This window comes from Schistocerca serialis, unplaced genomic scaffold, assembly GCF_023864345.2.
Source record: "Schistocerca serialis cubense isolate TAMUIC-IGC-003099 unplaced genomic scaffold, iqSchSeri2.2 HiC_scaffold_1369, whole genome shotgun sequence".
NCBI classification, from domain to species: Eukaryota; Metazoa; Arthropoda; class Insecta; order Orthoptera; family Acrididae; genus Schistocerca; species Schistocerca serialis.
Genome location: NW_026047590.1, coordinates 52,291 through 66,261, shown reverse-complemented (window position 1 = coordinate 66,261; position 13,971 = coordinate 52,291). Strand labels below are relative to the sequence as shown.

General features: G+C 49.4%; 44 non-coding genes across 44 annotated transcripts; all 44 read left to right on the top strand.

Annotated features, from left to right (window-relative positions):
• Positions 1 to 4: 4 nt before the first annotated feature.
• Trnat-ugu (transfer RNA threonine (anticodon UGU)) lies at positions 5 to 76 on the top strand. Its single transcript has one exon. It is a non-coding gene; the product is annotated as a tRNA-Thr (tRNA).
• A 246-nt stretch (positions 77 to 322) lies between these two features.
• Trnat-ugu (transfer RNA threonine (anticodon UGU)) lies at positions 323 to 394 on the top strand. The gene has a single exon. It is a non-coding gene; the product is annotated as a tRNA-Thr (tRNA).
• Positions 395 to 640: 246 nt separating this feature from the next.
• On the top strand, positions 641 to 712 carry Trnat-ugu (transfer RNA threonine (anticodon UGU)). Its single transcript has one exon. It is a non-coding gene; the product is annotated as a tRNA-Thr (tRNA).
• Positions 713 to 958: 246 nt separating this feature from the next.
• Trnat-ugu (transfer RNA threonine (anticodon UGU)) lies at positions 959 to 1,030 on the top strand. The gene has a single exon. It is a non-coding gene; the product is annotated as a tRNA-Thr (tRNA).
• Positions 1,031 to 1,276: 246 nt separating this feature from the next.
• Positions 1,277 to 1,348, top strand: Trnat-ugu (transfer RNA threonine (anticodon UGU)). Its single transcript has one exon. It is a non-coding gene; the product is annotated as a tRNA-Thr (tRNA).
• Positions 1,349 to 1,594: 246 nt separating this feature from the next.
• Trnat-ugu (transfer RNA threonine (anticodon UGU)) lies at positions 1,595 to 1,666 on the top strand. The gene has a single exon. It is a non-coding gene; the product is annotated as a tRNA-Thr (tRNA).
• Positions 1,667 to 1,912: 246 nt separating this feature from the next.
• Positions 1,913 to 1,984, top strand: Trnat-ugu (transfer RNA threonine (anticodon UGU)). Its single transcript has one exon. It is a non-coding gene; the product is annotated as a tRNA-Thr (tRNA).
• A 246-nt stretch (positions 1,985 to 2,230) lies between these two features.
• Trnat-ugu (transfer RNA threonine (anticodon UGU)) lies at positions 2,231 to 2,302 on the top strand. The gene has a single exon. It is a non-coding gene; the product is annotated as a tRNA-Thr (tRNA).
• Positions 2,303 to 2,548: 246 nt separating this feature from the next.
• Positions 2,549 to 2,620, top strand: Trnat-ugu (transfer RNA threonine (anticodon UGU)). The gene has a single exon. It is a non-coding gene; the product is annotated as a tRNA-Thr (tRNA).
• Positions 2,621 to 2,866: 246 nt separating this feature from the next.
• On the top strand, positions 2,867 to 2,938 carry Trnat-ugu (transfer RNA threonine (anticodon UGU)). The gene has a single exon. It is a non-coding gene; the product is annotated as a tRNA-Thr (tRNA).
• A 246-nt stretch (positions 2,939 to 3,184) lies between these two features.
• Trnat-ugu (transfer RNA threonine (anticodon UGU)) lies at positions 3,185 to 3,256 on the top strand. Its single transcript has one exon. It is a non-coding gene; the product is annotated as a tRNA-Thr (tRNA).
• A 246-nt stretch (positions 3,257 to 3,502) lies between these two features.
• Trnat-ugu (transfer RNA threonine (anticodon UGU)) lies at positions 3,503 to 3,574 on the top strand. Its single transcript has one exon. It is a non-coding gene; the product is annotated as a tRNA-Thr (tRNA).
• A 246-nt stretch (positions 3,575 to 3,820) lies between these two features.
• Positions 3,821 to 3,892, top strand: Trnat-ugu (transfer RNA threonine (anticodon UGU)). Its single transcript has one exon. It is a non-coding gene; the product is annotated as a tRNA-Thr (tRNA).
• Positions 3,893 to 4,138: 246 nt separating this feature from the next.
• Trnat-ugu (transfer RNA threonine (anticodon UGU)) lies at positions 4,139 to 4,210 on the top strand. Its single transcript has one exon. It is a non-coding gene; the product is annotated as a tRNA-Thr (tRNA).
• A 246-nt stretch (positions 4,211 to 4,456) lies between these two features.
• On the top strand, positions 4,457 to 4,528 carry Trnat-ugu (transfer RNA threonine (anticodon UGU)). The gene has a single exon. It is a non-coding gene; the product is annotated as a tRNA-Thr (tRNA).
• A 246-nt stretch (positions 4,529 to 4,774) lies between these two features.
• On the top strand, positions 4,775 to 4,846 carry Trnat-ugu (transfer RNA threonine (anticodon UGU)). The gene has a single exon. It is a non-coding gene; the product is annotated as a tRNA-Thr (tRNA).
• Positions 4,847 to 5,092: 246 nt separating this feature from the next.
• Trnat-ugu (transfer RNA threonine (anticodon UGU)) lies at positions 5,093 to 5,164 on the top strand. The gene has a single exon. It is a non-coding gene; the product is annotated as a tRNA-Thr (tRNA).
• A 246-nt stretch (positions 5,165 to 5,410) lies between these two features.
• Trnat-ugu (transfer RNA threonine (anticodon UGU)) lies at positions 5,411 to 5,482 on the top strand. Its single transcript has one exon. It is a non-coding gene; the product is annotated as a tRNA-Thr (tRNA).
• Positions 5,483 to 5,728: 246 nt separating this feature from the next.
• On the top strand, positions 5,729 to 5,800 carry Trnat-ugu (transfer RNA threonine (anticodon UGU)). Its single transcript has one exon. It is a non-coding gene; the product is annotated as a tRNA-Thr (tRNA).
• Positions 5,801 to 6,046: 246 nt separating this feature from the next.
• On the top strand, positions 6,047 to 6,118 carry Trnat-ugu (transfer RNA threonine (anticodon UGU)). The gene has a single exon. It is a non-coding gene; the product is annotated as a tRNA-Thr (tRNA).
• Positions 6,119 to 6,364: 246 nt separating this feature from the next.
• Trnat-ugu (transfer RNA threonine (anticodon UGU)) lies at positions 6,365 to 6,436 on the top strand. The gene has a single exon. It is a non-coding gene; the product is annotated as a tRNA-Thr (tRNA).
• A 246-nt stretch (positions 6,437 to 6,682) lies between these two features.
• On the top strand, positions 6,683 to 6,754 carry Trnat-ugu (transfer RNA threonine (anticodon UGU)). The gene has a single exon. It is a non-coding gene; the product is annotated as a tRNA-Thr (tRNA).
• A 246-nt stretch (positions 6,755 to 7,000) lies between these two features.
• Trnat-ugu (transfer RNA threonine (anticodon UGU)) lies at positions 7,001 to 7,072 on the top strand. The gene has a single exon. It is a non-coding gene; the product is annotated as a tRNA-Thr (tRNA).
• Positions 7,073 to 7,318: 246 nt separating this feature from the next.
• Trnat-ugu (transfer RNA threonine (anticodon UGU)) lies at positions 7,319 to 7,390 on the top strand. Its single transcript has one exon. It is a non-coding gene; the product is annotated as a tRNA-Thr (tRNA).
• Positions 7,391 to 7,636: 246 nt separating this feature from the next.
• On the top strand, positions 7,637 to 7,708 carry Trnat-ugu (transfer RNA threonine (anticodon UGU)). The gene has a single exon. It is a non-coding gene; the product is annotated as a tRNA-Thr (tRNA).
• A 246-nt stretch (positions 7,709 to 7,954) lies between these two features.
• Trnat-ugu (transfer RNA threonine (anticodon UGU)) lies at positions 7,955 to 8,026 on the top strand. The gene has a single exon. It is a non-coding gene; the product is annotated as a tRNA-Thr (tRNA).
• A 246-nt stretch (positions 8,027 to 8,272) lies between these two features.
• Trnat-ugu (transfer RNA threonine (anticodon UGU)) lies at positions 8,273 to 8,344 on the top strand. Its single transcript has one exon. It is a non-coding gene; the product is annotated as a tRNA-Thr (tRNA).
• Positions 8,345 to 8,590: 246 nt separating this feature from the next.
• Trnat-ugu (transfer RNA threonine (anticodon UGU)) lies at positions 8,591 to 8,662 on the top strand. Its single transcript has one exon. It is a non-coding gene; the product is annotated as a tRNA-Thr (tRNA).
• Positions 8,663 to 8,908: 246 nt separating this feature from the next.
• Trnat-ugu (transfer RNA threonine (anticodon UGU)) lies at positions 8,909 to 8,980 on the top strand. The gene has a single exon. It is a non-coding gene; the product is annotated as a tRNA-Thr (tRNA).
• Positions 8,981 to 9,226: 246 nt separating this feature from the next.
• Trnat-ugu (transfer RNA threonine (anticodon UGU)) lies at positions 9,227 to 9,298 on the top strand. Its single transcript has one exon. It is a non-coding gene; the product is annotated as a tRNA-Thr (tRNA).
• A 246-nt stretch (positions 9,299 to 9,544) lies between these two features.
• Trnat-ugu (transfer RNA threonine (anticodon UGU)) lies at positions 9,545 to 9,616 on the top strand. Its single transcript has one exon. It is a non-coding gene; the product is annotated as a tRNA-Thr (tRNA).
• Positions 9,617 to 9,862: 246 nt separating this feature from the next.
• On the top strand, positions 9,863 to 9,934 carry Trnat-ugu (transfer RNA threonine (anticodon UGU)). Its single transcript has one exon. It is a non-coding gene; the product is annotated as a tRNA-Thr (tRNA).
• Positions 9,935 to 10,180: 246 nt separating this feature from the next.
• On the top strand, positions 10,181 to 10,252 carry Trnat-ugu (transfer RNA threonine (anticodon UGU)). Its single transcript has one exon. It is a non-coding gene; the product is annotated as a tRNA-Thr (tRNA).
• A 247-nt stretch (positions 10,253 to 10,499) lies between these two features.
• Trnat-ugu (transfer RNA threonine (anticodon UGU)) lies at positions 10,500 to 10,571 on the top strand. The gene has a single exon. It is a non-coding gene; the product is annotated as a tRNA-Thr (tRNA).
• Positions 10,572 to 10,817: 246 nt separating this feature from the next.
• Trnat-ugu (transfer RNA threonine (anticodon UGU)) lies at positions 10,818 to 10,889 on the top strand. The gene has a single exon. It is a non-coding gene; the product is annotated as a tRNA-Thr (tRNA).
• Positions 10,890 to 11,135: 246 nt separating this feature from the next.
• Trnat-ugu (transfer RNA threonine (anticodon UGU)) lies at positions 11,136 to 11,207 on the top strand. The gene has a single exon. It is a non-coding gene; the product is annotated as a tRNA-Thr (tRNA).
• A 246-nt stretch (positions 11,208 to 11,453) lies between these two features.
• Trnat-ugu (transfer RNA threonine (anticodon UGU)) lies at positions 11,454 to 11,525 on the top strand. The gene has a single exon. It is a non-coding gene; the product is annotated as a tRNA-Thr (tRNA).
• Positions 11,526 to 11,771: 246 nt separating this feature from the next.
• Positions 11,772 to 11,843, top strand: Trnat-ugu (transfer RNA threonine (anticodon UGU)). The gene has a single exon. It is a non-coding gene; the product is annotated as a tRNA-Thr (tRNA).
• A 246-nt stretch (positions 11,844 to 12,089) lies between these two features.
• Trnat-ugu (transfer RNA threonine (anticodon UGU)) lies at positions 12,090 to 12,161 on the top strand. The gene has a single exon. It is a non-coding gene; the product is annotated as a tRNA-Thr (tRNA).
• A 246-nt stretch (positions 12,162 to 12,407) lies between these two features.
• Trnat-ugu (transfer RNA threonine (anticodon UGU)) lies at positions 12,408 to 12,479 on the top strand. Its single transcript has one exon. It is a non-coding gene; the product is annotated as a tRNA-Thr (tRNA).
• Positions 12,480 to 12,725: 246 nt separating this feature from the next.
• On the top strand, positions 12,726 to 12,797 carry Trnat-ugu (transfer RNA threonine (anticodon UGU)). Its single transcript has one exon. It is a non-coding gene; the product is annotated as a tRNA-Thr (tRNA).
• Positions 12,798 to 13,043: 246 nt separating this feature from the next.
• Positions 13,044 to 13,115, top strand: Trnat-ugu (transfer RNA threonine (anticodon UGU)). The gene has a single exon. It is a non-coding gene; the product is annotated as a tRNA-Thr (tRNA).
• Positions 13,116 to 13,361: 246 nt separating this feature from the next.
• Trnat-ugu (transfer RNA threonine (anticodon UGU)) lies at positions 13,362 to 13,433 on the top strand. Its single transcript has one exon. It is a non-coding gene; the product is annotated as a tRNA-Thr (tRNA).
• Positions 13,434 to 13,679: 246 nt separating this feature from the next.
• Positions 13,680 to 13,751, top strand: Trnak-uuu (transfer RNA lysine (anticodon UUU)). The gene has a single exon. It is a non-coding gene; the product is annotated as a tRNA-Lys (tRNA).
• Positions 13,752 to 13,971: the final 220 nt, after the last annotated feature.

The window sequence follows — 13,971 nt, the reverse complement described above, 5'->3', positions numbered from 1 at the left end:
AACAGCCTCCTTAGCTCAGGGGCAGAGCACTGGTCTTGTAAACCAGGGGCCGTGAGTTCGATTCTCACAGGGGGCAGCACAATTTTAAATGGGCCAATGTACTGCTGTGAACCGAAAATTTCAAAATAGCGTGTCTCTTCGGGCCTGAGCCAAGATCACAGATGACGATAGACGAAAGACGGCAGCACCCGTCACTCATCGCTGTGGACCTCAGTGGTAGCGAATTGTTGTGGCAGAGTAAATCTTTGTACGCATTTTCTGGACTCTGAAATGTATTTTTCTCGAGGGCTGTGACGATCGCAAAGAGGTGTAAGCTGTAACAGCCTCCTTAGCTCAGGGGCAGAGCACTGGTCTTGTAAACCAGGGGCCGTGAGTTCGATTCTCACAGGGGGCAGCACAATTTTAAATGGGCCCATGTACTGCTGTGAACCGAAAATTTCAAAATAGCGTGTCTCTTCGGGCCTGAGCCAAGATCACAGATGACGATAGACGAAAGACGGCAGCACCCGTCACTCATCGCTGTGGACCTCAGTGGTAGCGAATTGTTGTGGCAGAGTAAATCTTTGTACGCATTTTCTGGACTCTGAAATGTATTTTTCTCGAGGGCTGTGACGATCGCAAAGAGGTGTAAGCTGTAACAGCCTCCTTAGCTCAGGGGCAGAGCGCTGGTCTTGTAAACCAGGGGCCGTGAGTTCGATTCTCACTGGGGGCAGCACAATTTTAAATGGGCCAATGTACTGCTGTGAACCGAAAATTTCAAAATAGCGTGTCTCTTCGGGCCTGAGCCAAGATCACAGATGACGATAGACGAAAGACGGCAGCACCCGTCACTCATCGCTGTGGACCTCAGTGGTAGCGAATTGTTGTGGCAGAGTAAATCTTTGTACGCATTTTCTGGACTCTGAAATGTATTTTTCTCGAGGGCTGTGACGATCGCAAAGAGGTGTAAGCTGTAACAGCCTCCTTAGCTCAGGGGCAGAGCACTGGTCTTGTAAACCAGGGGCCGTGAGTTCGATTCTCACAGGGGGCAGCACAATTTTAAATGGGCCAATGTACTGCTGTGAACCGAAAATTTCAAAATAGCGTGTCTCTTCGGGCCTGAGCCAAGATCACAGATGACGATAGACGAAAGACGGCAGCACCCGTCACTCATCGCTGTGGACCTCAGTGGTAGCGAATTGTTGTGGCAGAGTAAATCTTTGTACGCATTTTCTGGACTCTGAAATGTATTTTTCTCGAGGGCTGTGACGATCGCAAAGAGGTGTAAGCTGTATCAGCCTCCTTAGCTCAGGTGCAGAGCGCTGGTCTTGTAAACCAGGGGCCGTGAGTTCGATTCTCACAGGGGGCAGCACAATTTTAAATGGGCCAATGTACTGCTGTGAACCGAAAATTTCAAAATAGCGTGTCTCTTCGGGCCTGAGCCAAGATCACAGATGACGATAGACGAAAGACGGCAGCACCCGTCACTCATCGCTGTGGACCTCAGTGGTAGCGAATTGTTGTGGCAGAGTAAATCTTTGTACGCATTTTCTGGACTCTGAAATGTATTTTTCTCGAGGGCTGTGACGATCGCAAAGAGGTGTAAGCTGTAACAGCCTCCTTAGCTCAGGGGCAGAGCACTGGTCTTGTAAACCAGGGGCCGTGAGTTCGATTCTCACAGGGGGCAGCACAATTTTAAATGGGCCAATGTACTGCTGTGAACCGAAAATTTCAAAATAGCGTGTCTCTTCGGGCCTGAGCCAAGATCACAGATGACGATAGACGAAAGACGGCAGCACCCGTCACTCATCGCTGTGGACCTCAGTGGTAGCGAATTGTTGTGGCAGAGTAAATCTTTGTACGCATTTTCTGGACTCTGAAATGTATTTTTCTCGAGGGCTGTGACGATCGCAAAGAGGTGTAAGCTGTAACAGCCTCCTTAGCTCAGGGGCAGAGCACTGGTCTTGTAAACCAGGGGCCGTGAGTTCGATTCTCACAGGGGGCAGCACAATTTTAAATGGGCCAATGTACTGCTGTGAACCGAAAATTTCAAAATAGCGTGTCTCTTCGGGCCTGAGCCAAGATCACAGATGACGATAGACGAAAGACGGCAGCACCCGTCACTCATCGCTGTGGACCTCAGTGGTAGCGAATTGTTGTGGCAGAGTAAATCTTTGTACGCATTTTCTGGACTCTGAAATGTATTTTTCTCGAGGGCTGTGACGATCGCAAAGAGGTGTAAGCTGTAACAGCCTCCTTAGCTCAGGGGCAGAGCACTGGTCTTGTAAACCAGGGGCCGTGACTTCGATTCTCACAGGGGGCAGCACAATTTTAAATGGGCCAATGTACTGCTGTGAACCGAAAATTTCAAAATAGCGTGTCTCTTCGGGCCTGAGCCAAGATCACAGATGACGATAGACGAAAGACGGCAGCACCCGTCACTCATCGCTGTGGACCTCAGTGGTAGCGAATTGTTGTGGCAGAGTAAATCTTTGTACGCATTTTCTGGACTCTGAAATGTATTTTTCTCGAGGGCTGTGACGATCGCAAAGAGGTGTAAGCTGTAACAGCCTCCTTAGCTCAGGGGCAGAGCACTGGTCTTGTAAACCAGGGGCCGTGAGTTCGATTCTCACAGGGGGCAGCACAATTTTAAATGGGCCAATGTACTGCTGTGAACCGAAAATTTCAAAATAGCGTGTCTCTTCGGGCCTGAGCCAAGATCACAGATGACGATAGACGAAAGACGGCAGCACCCGTCACTCATCGCTGTGGACCTCAGTGGTAGCGAATTGTTGTGGCAGAGTAAATCTTTGTACGCATTTTCTGGACTCTGAAATGTATTTTTCTCGAGGGCTGTGACGATCGCAAAGAGGTGTAAGCTGTAACAGCCTCCTTAGCTCAGGGGCAGAGCACTGGTCTTGTAAACCAGGGGCCGTGAGTTCGATTCTCACAGGGGGCAGCACAATTTTAAATGGGCCAATGTACTGCTGTGAACCGAAAATTTCAAAATAGCGTGTCTCTTCGGGCCTGAGCCAAGATCACAGATGACGATAGACGAAAGACGGCAGCACCCGTCACTCATCGCTGTGGACCTCAGTGGTAGCGAATTGTTGTGGCAGAGTAAATCTTTGTACGCATTTTCTGGACTCTGAAATGTATTTTTCTCGAGGGCTGTGACGATCGCAAAGAGGTGTAAGCTGTAACAGCCTCCTTAGCTCAGGGGCAGAGCACTGGTCTTGTAAACCAGGGGCCGTGAGTTCGATTCTCACAGGGGGCAGCACAATTTTAAATGGGCCAATGTACTGCTGTGAACCGAAAATTTCAAAATAGCGTGTCTCTTCGGGCCTGAGCCAAGATCACAGATGACGATAGACGAAAGACGGCAGCACCCGTCACTCATCGCTGTGGACCTCAGTGGTAGCGAATTGTTGTGGCAGAGTAAATCTTTGTACGCATTTTCTGGACTCTGAAATGTATTTTTCTCGAGGGCTGTGACGATCGCAAAGAGGTGTAAGCTGTAACAGCCTCCTTAGCTCAGGGGCAGAGCACTGGTCTTGTAAACCAGGGGCCGTGAGTTCGATTCTCACAGGGGGCAGCACAATTTTAAATGGGCCAATGTACTGCTGTGAACCGAAAATTTCAAAATAGCGTGTCTCTTCGGGCCTGAGCCAAGATCACAAATGACGATAGACGAAAGACGGCAGCACCCGTCACTCATCGCTGTGGACCTCAGTGGTAGCGAATTGTTGTGGCAGAGTAAATCTTTGTACGCATTTTCTGGACTCTGAAATGTATTTTTCTCGAGGGCTGTGACGATCGCAAAGAGGTGTAAGCTGTAACAGCCTCCTTAGCTCAGGGGCAGAGCACTGGTCTTGTAAACCAGGCGCCGTGAGTTCGATACTCACAGGGGGCAGCACAATTTTAAATGGGCCAATGTACTGCTGTGAACCGAAAATTTCAAAATAGCGTGTCTCTTCGGGCCTGAGCCAAGATCACAGATGACGATAGACGAAAGACGGCAGCACCCGTCACTCATCGCTGTGGACCTCAGTGGTAGCGAATTGTTGTGGCAGAGTAAATCTTTGTACGCATTTTCTGGACTCTGAAATGTATTTTTCTCGAGGGCTGTGACGATCGCAAAGAGGTGTAAGCTGTAACAGCCTCCTTAGCTCAGGGGCAGAGCGCTGGTCTTGTAAACCAGGGGCCGTGAGTTCGATTCTCACAGGGGGCAGCACAATTTTAAATGGGCCAATGTACTGCTGTGAACCGAAAATTTCAAAATAGCGTGTCTCTTCGGGCCTGAGCCAAGATCACAGATGACGATAGACGAAAGACGGCAGCACCCGTCACTCATCGCTGTGGACCTCAGTGGTAGCGAATTGTTGTGGCAGAGTAAATCTTTGTACGCATTTTCTGGACTCTGAAATGTATTTTTCTCGAGGGCTGTGACGATCGCAAAGAGGTGTAAGCTGTAACAGCCTCCTTAGCTCAGGGGCAGAGCACTGGTCTTGTAAACCAGGGGCCGTGAGTTCGATTCTCACAGGGGGCATCACAATTTTAAATGGGCCAATGTACTGCTGTGAACCGAAAATTTCAAAATAGCGTGTCTCTTCGGGCCTGAGCCAAGATCACAGATGACGATAGACGAAAGACGGCAGCACCCGTCACTCATCGCTGTGGACCTCAGTGGTAGCGAATTGTTGTGGCAGAGTAAATCTTTGTACGCATTTTCTGGACTCTGAAATGTATTTTTCTCGAGGGCTGTGACGATCGCAAAGAGGTGTAAGCTGTAACAGCCTCCTTAGCTCAGGGGCAGAGCACTGGTCTTGTAAACCACGGGCCGTGAGTTCGATTCTCACAGGGGGCAGCACAATTTTAAATGGGCCAATGTACTGCTGTGAACCGAAAATTTCAAAATAGCGTGTCTCTTCGGGCCTGAGCCAAGATCACAGATGACGATAGACGAAAGACGGCAGCACCCGTCACTCGTCGCTGTGGACCTCAGTGGTAGCGAATTGTTGTGGCAGAGCAAATCTTTGTACGCATTTTCTGGACTCTGAAATGTATTTTTCTCGAGGGCTGTGACGATCGCAAAGAGGTGTAAGCTGTAACAGCCTCCTTAGCTCAGGGGCAGAGCACTGGTATTGTAAACCAGGGGCCGTGAGTTCGATTCTCACAGGGGGCAGCACAATTTTAAATGGGCCAATGTACTGCTGTGAACCGAAAATTTCAAAATAGCGTGTCTCTTCGGGCCTGAGCCAAGATCACAGATGACGATAGACGAAAGACGGCAGCACCCGTCACTCATCGCTGTGGACCTCAGTGGTAGCGAATTGTTGTGGCAGAGTAAATCTTTGTACGCATTTTCTGGACTCTGAAATGTATTTTTCTCGAGGGCTGTGACGATCGCAAAGAGGTGTAAGCTGTAACAGCCTCCTTAGCTCAGGGGCAGAGCACTGGTCTTGTAAACCAGGGGCCGTGAGTTCGATTCTCACAGGGGGCAGCACAATTTTAAATGGGCCAATGTACTGCTGTGAACCGAAAATTTCAAAATAGCGTGTCTCTTCGGGCCTGAGCCAAGATCACAGATGACGATAGACGAAAGACGGCAGCACCCGTCACTCATCGCTGTGGACCTCAGTGGTAGCGAATTGTTGTGGCAGAGTAAATCTTTGTACGCATTTTCTGGACTCTGAAATGTATTTTTCTCGAGGGCTGTGACGATCGCAAAGAGGTGTAAGCTGTAACAGCCTCCTTAGCTCAGGGGCAGAGCACTGGTCTTGTAAACCAGGGGCCGTGAGTTCGATTCTCACAGGGGGCAGCACAATTTTAAATGGGCCAATGTACTGCTGTGAACCGAAAATTTCAAAATAGCGTGTCTCTTCGGGCCTGAGCCAAGATCACAGATGACGATAGACGAAAGACGGCAGCACCCGTCACTCATCGCTGTGGACCTCAGTGGTAGCGAATTGTTGTGGCAGAGTAAATCTTTGTACGCATTTTCTGGACTCTGAAATGTATTTTTCTCGAGGGCTGTGACGATCGCAAAGAGGTGTAAGCTGTAACAGCCTCCTTAGCTCAGGGGCAGAGCACTGGTCTTGTAAACCAGGGGCCGTGAGTTCGATTCTCACAGGGGGCAGCACAATTTTAAATGGGCCAATGTACTGCTGTGAACCGAAAATTTCAAAATAGCGTGTCTCTTCGGGCCTGAGCCAAGATCACAGATGACGATAGACGAAAGACGGCAGCACCCGTCACTCATCGCTGTGGACCTCAGTGGTAGCGAATTGTTGTGGCAGAGTAAATCTTTGTACGCATTTTCTGGACTCTGAAATGTATTTTTCTCGAGGGCTGTGACGATCGCAAAGAGGTGTAAGCTGTAACAGCCTCCTTAGCTCAGGGGCAGAGCACTGGTCTTGTAAACCAGGGGCCGTGAGTACGATTCTCACAGGGGGCAGCACAATTTTAAATGGGCCAATGTACTGCTGTGAACCGAAAATTTCAAAATAGCGTGTCTCTTCGGGCCTGAGCCAAGATCACAGATGACGATAGACGAAAGACGGCAGCACCCGTCACTCATCGCTGTGGACCTCAGTGGTAGCGAATTGTTGTGGCAGAGTAAATCTTTGTACGCATTTTCTGGACTCTGAAATGTATTTTTCTCGAGGGCTGTGACGATCGCAAAGAGGTGTAAGCTGTAACAGCCTCCTTAGCTCAGGGGCAGAGCACTGGTCTTGTAAACCAGGGGCCGTGAGTTCGATTCTCACAGGGGGCAGCACAATTTTAAATGGGCCAATGTACTGCTGTGAACCGAAAATTTCAAAATAGCGTGTCTCTTCGGGCCTGAGCCAAGATCACAGATGACGATAGACGAAAGACGGCAGCACCCGTCACTCATCGCTGTGGACCTCAGTGGTAGCGAATTGTTGTGGCAGAGTAAATCTTTGTACGCATTTTCTGGACTCTGAAATGTATTTTTCTCGAGGGCTGTGACGATCGCAAAGAGGTGTAAGCTGTAACAGCCTCCTTAGCTCAGGGGCAGAGCACTGGTCTTGTAAACCAGGGGCCGTGAGTTCGATTCTCACAGGGGGCAGCACAATTTTAAATGGGCCAATGTACTGCTGTGAACCGAAAATTTCAAAATAGCGTGTCTCTTCGGGCCTGAGCCAAGATCACAGATGACGATAGACGAAAGACGGCAGCACCCGTCACTCATCGCTGTGGACCTCAGTGGTAGCGAATTGTTGTGGCAGAGTAAATCTTTGTACGCATTTTCTGGACTCTGAAATGTATTTTTCTCGAGGGCTGTGACGATCGCAAAGAGGTGTAAGCTGTAACAGCCTCCTTAGCTCAGGGGCAGAGCACTGGTCTTGTAAACCAGGGGCCGTGAGTTCGATTCTCACAGGGGGCAGCACAATTTTAAATGGGCCAATGTACTGCTGTGAACCGAAAATTTCAAAATAGCGTGTCTCTTCGGGCCTGAGCCAAGATCACAGATGACGATAGACGAAAGACGGCAGCACCCGTCACTCATCGCTGTGGACCTCAGTGGTAGCGAATTGTTGTGGCAGAGTAAATCTTTGTACGCATTTTCTGGACTCTGAAATGTATTTTTCTCGAGGGCTGTGACGATCGCAAAGAGGTGTAAGCTGTAACAGCCTCCTTAGCTCAGGGGCAGAGCACTGGTCTTGTAAACCAGGGGCCGTGAGTTCGATTCTCACAGGGGGCAGCACAATTTTAAATGGGCCAATGTACTGCTGTGAACCGAAAATTTCAAAATAGCGTGTCTCTTCGGGCCTGAGCCAAGATCACAGATGACGATAGACGAAAGACGGCAGCACCCGTCACTCATCGCTGTGGACCTCAGTGGTAGCGAATTGTTGTGGCAGAGTAAATCTTTGTACGCATTTTCCGGACTCTGAAATGTATTTTTCTCGAGGGCTGTGACGATCGCAAAGAGGTGTAAGCTGTAACAGCCTCCTTAGCTCAGGGGCAGAGCACTGGTCTTGTAAACCAGGGGCCGTGAGTTCGATTCTCACAGGGGGCAGCACAATTTTAAATGGGCCAATGTACTGCTGTGAACCGAAAATTTCAAAATAGCGTGTCTCTTCGGGCCTGAGCCAAGATCACAGATGACGATAGACGAAAGACGGCAGCACCCGTCACTCATCGCTGTGGACCTCAGTGGTAGCGAATTGTTGTGGCAGAGTAAATCTTTGTACGCATTTTCTGGACTCTGAAATGTATTTTTCTCGAGGGCTGTGACGATCGCAAAGAGGTGTAAGCTGTAACAGCCTCCTTAGCTCAGGGGCAGAGCACTGGTCTTGTAAACCAGGGGCCGTGAGTTCGATTCTCACAGGGGGCAGCACAATTTTAAATGGGCCAATGTACTGCTGTGAACCGAAAATTTCAAAATAGCGTGTCTCTTCGGGCCTGAGCCAAGATCACAGATGACGATAGACGAAAGACGGCAGCACCCGTCACTCATCGCTGTGGACCTCAGTGGTAGCGAATTGTTGTGGCAGAGTAAATCTTTGTACGCATTTTCTGGACTCTGAAATGTATTTTTCTCGAGGGCTGTGACGATCGCAAAGAGGTGTAAGCTGTAACAGCCTCCTTAGCTCAGGGGCAGAGCACTGGTCTTGTAAACCAGGGGCCGTGAGTTCGATTCTCACAGGGGGCAGCACAATTTTAAATGGGCCAATGTACTGCTGTGAACCGAAAATTTCAAAATAGCGTGTCTCTTCGGGCCTGAGCCAAGATCACAGATGACGATAGACGAAAGACGGCAGCACCCGTCACTCATCGCTGTGGACCTCAGTGGTAGCGAATTGTTGTGGCAGAGTAAATCTTTGTACGCATTTTCTGGACTCTGAAATGTATTTTTCTCGAGGGCTGTGACGATCGCAAAGAGGTGTAAGCTGTAACAGCCTCCTTAGCTCAGGGGCAGAGCACTGGTCTTGTAAACCAGGGGCCGTGAGTTCGATTCTCACAGGGGGCAGCACAATTTTAAATGGGCCAATGTACTGCTGTGAACCGAAAATTTCAAAATAGCGTGTCTCTTCGGGCCTGAGCCAAGATCACAGATGACGATAGACGAAAGACGGCAGCACCCGTCACTCATCGCTGTGGACCTCAGTGGTAGCGAATTGTTGTGGCAGAGTAAATCTTTGTACGCATTTTCTGGACTCTGAAATGTATTTTTCTCGAGGGTTGTGACGATCGCAAAGAGGTGTAAGCTGTAACAGCCTCCTTAGCTCAGGGGCAGAGCACTGGTCTTGTAAACCAGGGGCCGTGAGTTCGATTCTCACAGGGGGCAGCACAATTTTAAATGGGCCAATGTACTGCTGTGAACCGAAAATTTCAAAATAGCGTGTCTCTTCGGGCCTGAGCCAAGATCACAGATGACGATAGACGAAAGACGGCAGCACCCGTCACTCATCGCTGTGGACCTCAGTGGTAGCGAATTGTTGTGGCAGAGTAAATCTTTGTACGCATTTTCTGGACTCTGAAATGTATTTTTCTCGAGGGCTGTGACGATCGCAAAGAGATGTAAGCTGTAACGGCCTCCTTAGCTCAGGGGCAGAGCACTGGTCTTGTAAACCAGGGGCCGTGAGTTCGATTCTCACAGGGGGCAGCACAATTTTAAATGGGCCAATGTACTGCTGTGAACCGAAAATTTCAAAATAGCGTGTCTCTTCGGGCCTGAGCCAAGATCACAGATGACGATAGACGAAAGACGGCAGCACCCGTCACTCATCGCTGTGGACCTCAGTGGTAGCGAATTGTTGTGGCAGAGTAAATCTTTGTACGCATTTTCTGGACTCTGAAATGTATTTTTCTCGAGGACTGTGACGATCGCAAAGAGGTGTAAGCTGTAACAGCCTCCTTAGCTCAGGGGCAGAGCACTGGTCTTGTAAACCAGGGGCCGTGAGTTCGATTCTCACAGGGGGCAGCACAATTTTAAGTGGGCCAATGTACTGCTGTGAACCGAAAATTTCAAAATAGCGTGTCTCTTCGGGCCTGAGCCAAGATCACAGATGACGATAGACGAAAGACGGCAGCACCCGTCACTCATCGCTGTGGACCTCAGTGGTAGCGAATTGTTGTGGCAGAGTAAATCTTTGTACGCATTTTCTGGACTCTGAAATGTATTTTTCTCGAGGGCTGTGACGATCGCAAAGAGGTGTAAGCTGTAACAGCCTCCTTAGCTCAGGGGCAGAGCACTGGTCTTGTAAACCAGGGGCCGTGAGTTCGATTCTCACAGGGGGCAGCACAATTTTAAATGGGCCAATGTACTGCTGTGAACCGAAAATTTCAAAATAGCGTGTCTCTTCGGGCCTGAGCCAAGATCACAGATGACGATAGACGAAAGACGGCAGCACCCGTCACTCATCGCTGTGGACCTCAGTTTTTAGCGAATTGTTGTGGCAGAGTAAATCTTTGTACGCATTTTCTGGACTCTGAAATGTATTTTTCTCGAGGGCTGTGACGATCGCAAAGAGGTGTAAGCTGTAACAGCCTCCTTAGCTCAGGGGCAGAGCACTGGTCTTGTAAACCAGGGGCCGTGAGTTCGATTCTCACAGGGGGCAGCACAATTTTAAATGGGCCAATGTACTGCTGTGAACCGAAAATTTCAAAATAGCGTGTCTCTTCGGGCCTGAGCCAAGATCACAGATGACGATAGACGAAAGACGGCAGCACCCGTCACTCATCGCTGTGGACCTCAGTGGTAGCGAATTGTTGTGGCAGAGTAAATCTTTGTACGCATTTTCTGGACTCTGAAATGTATTTTTCTCGAGGGCTGTGACGATCGCAAAGAGGTGTAAGCTGTAACAGCCTCCTTAGCTCAGGGGCAGAGCGCTGGTATTGTAAACCAGGGGCCGTGAGTTCGATTCTCACAGGGGGCAGCACAATTTTAAATGGGCCAATGTACTGCTGTGAACCGAAAATTTCAAAATAGCGTGTCTCTTCGGGCCTGAGCCAAGATCACAGATGACGATAGACGAAAGACGGCAGCACCCGTCACTCATCGCTGTGGACCTCAGTGGTAGCGAATTGTTGTGGCAGAGTAAATCTTTGTACGCATTTTCTGGACTCTGAAATGTATTTTTCTCGAGGGCTGTGACGATCGCAAAGAGGTGTAAGCTGTAACAGCCTCCTTAGCTCAGGGGCAGAGCACTGGTCTTGTAAACCAGGGGCCGTGAGTTCGATTCTCACAGGGGGCAGCACAATTTTAAATGGGCCAATGTACTGCTGTGAACCGAAAATTTCAAAATAGCGTGTCTCTTCGGGCCTGAGCCAAGATCACAGATGACGATAGACGAAAGACGGCAGCACCCGTCACTCATCGCTGTGGACCTCAGTGGTAGCGAATTGATGTGGCAGAGTAAATCTTTGTACGCATTTTCTGGACTCTGAAATGTATTTTTCTCGAGGGCTGTGACGATCGCAAAGAGGTGTAAGCTGTAACAGCCTCCTTAGCTCAGGGGCAGAGCACTGGTCTTGTAAACCAGGGGCCGTGAGTTCGATTCTCACAGGGGGCAGCACAATTTTAAATGGGCCAATGTACTGCTGTGAACCGAAAATTTCAAAATAGCGTGTCTCTTCGGGCCTGAGCCAAGATCACAGATGACGATAGACGAAAGACGGCAGCACCCGTCACTCATCGCTGTGGACCTCAGTGGTAGCGAATTGTTGTGGCAGAGTAAATCTTTGTACGCATTTTCTGGACTCTGAAATGTATTTTTCTCGAGGGCTGTGACGATCGCAAAGAGGTGTAAGCTGTAACAGCCTCCTTAGCTCAGGGGCAGAGCACTGGTCTTGTAAACCAGGGGCCGTGAGTTCGATTCTCACAGGGGGCAGCACAATTTTAAATGGGCCAATGTACTGCTGTGAACCGAAAATTTCAAAATAGCGTGTCTCTTCGGGCCTGAGCCAAGATCACAGATGACGATAGACGAAAGACGGCAGCACCCGTCACTCATCGCTGTGGACCTCAGTGGTAGCGAATTGTTGTGGCAGAGTAAATCTTTGTACGCATTTTCTGGACTCTGAAATGTATTTTTCTCGAGGGCTGTGACGATCGCAAAGAGGTGTAAGCTGTAACAGCCTCCTTAGCTCAGGGGCAGAGCACTGGTCTTGTAAACCAGGGGCCGTGAGTTCGATTCTCACAGGGGGCAGCACAATTTTAAATGGGCCAATGTACTGCTGTGAACCGAAAATTTCAAAATAGCGTGTCTCTTCGGGCCTGAGCCAAGATCACAGATGACGATAGACGAAAGACGGCAGCACCCGTCACTCATCGCTGTGGACCTCAGTGGTAGCGAATTGTTGTGGCAGAGTAAATCTTTGTACGCATTTTCTGGACTCTGAAATGTATTTTTCTCGAGGGTTGTGACGATCGCAAAGAGGTGTAAGCTGTAACAGCCTCCTTAGCTCAGGGGCAGAGCACTGGTCTTGTAAACCAGGGGCCGTGAGTTCGATTCTCACAGGGGGCAGCACAATTTTAAATGGGCCAATGTACTGCTGTGAACCGAAAATTTCAAAATAGCGTGTCTCTTCGGGCCTGAGCCAAGATCACAGATGACGATAGACGAAAGACGGCAGCACCCGTCACTCATCGCTGTGGACCTCAGTGGTAGCGAATTGTTGTGGCAGAGTAAATCTTTGTACGCATTTTCTGGACTCTGAAATGTATTTTTCTCGAGGGCTGTGACGATCGCAAAGAGGTGTAAGCTGTAACAGCCTCCTTAGCTCAGGGGCAGAGCACTGGTCTTGTAAACCAGGGGCCGTGAGTTCGATTCTCACAGGGGGCAGCACAATTTTAAATGGGCCAATGTACTGCTGTGAACCGAAAATTTCAAAATAGCGTGTCTCTTCGGGCCTGAGCCAAGATCACAGATGACGATAGACGAAAGACGGCAGCACCCGTCACTCATCGCTGTGGACCTCAGTGGTAGCGAATTGTTGTGGCAGAGTAAATCTTTGTACGCATTTTCTGGACTCTGAAATGTATTTTTCTCGAGGGCTGTGACGATCGCAAAGAGGTGTAAGCTATAACAGCCTCCTTAGCTCAGGGGCAGAGCACTGGTCTTGTAAACCAGGGGCCGTGAGTTCGATTCTCACAGGGGGCAGCACAATTTTAAATGGGCCAATGTACTGCTGTGAACCGAAAATTTCAAAATAGCGTGTCTCTTCGGGCCTGAGCCAAGATCACAGATGACGATAGACGAAAGACGGCAGCACCCGTCACTCATCGCTGTGGACCTCAGTGGTAGCGAATTGTTGTGGCAGAGTAAATCTTTGTACGCATTTTCTGGACTCTGAAATGTATTTTTCTCGAGGGCTGTGACGATCGCAAAGAGGTGTAAGCTGTAACAGCCTCCTTAGCTCAGGGGCAGAGCACTGGTCTTGTAAACCAGGGGCCGTGAGTTCGATTCTCACAGGGGGCAGCACAATTTTAAATGGGCCAATGTACTGCTGTGAACCGAAAATTTCAAAATAGCGTGTCTCTTCGGGCCTGAGCCAAGATCACAGATGACGATAGACGAAAGACGGCAGCACCCGTCACTCATCGCTGTGGACCTCAGTGGTAGCGAATTGTTGTGGCAGAGTAAATCTTTGTACGCATCTTCTGGACTCTGAAATGTATTTTTCTCGAGGGCTGTGACGATCGCAAAGAGGTGTAAGCTGTAACAGCCTCCTTAGCTCAGCGGCAGAGCACTGGTCTTTTAAACCAGGGGCCGTGAGTTCGATTCTCACAGGGGGCAGCACAATTTTAAATGGGCCAATGTACTGCTGTGAACCGAAAATTTCAAAATAGCGTGTCTCTTCGGGCCTGAGCCAAGATCACAGATGACGATAGACGAAAGACGGCAGCACCCGTCACTCATCGCTGTGGACCTCAGTGGTAGCGAATTGTTGTGGCAGAGTAAATCTTTGTACGCATTTTCTGGACTCTGAAATGTATTTTTCTCGAGGGCTGTGACG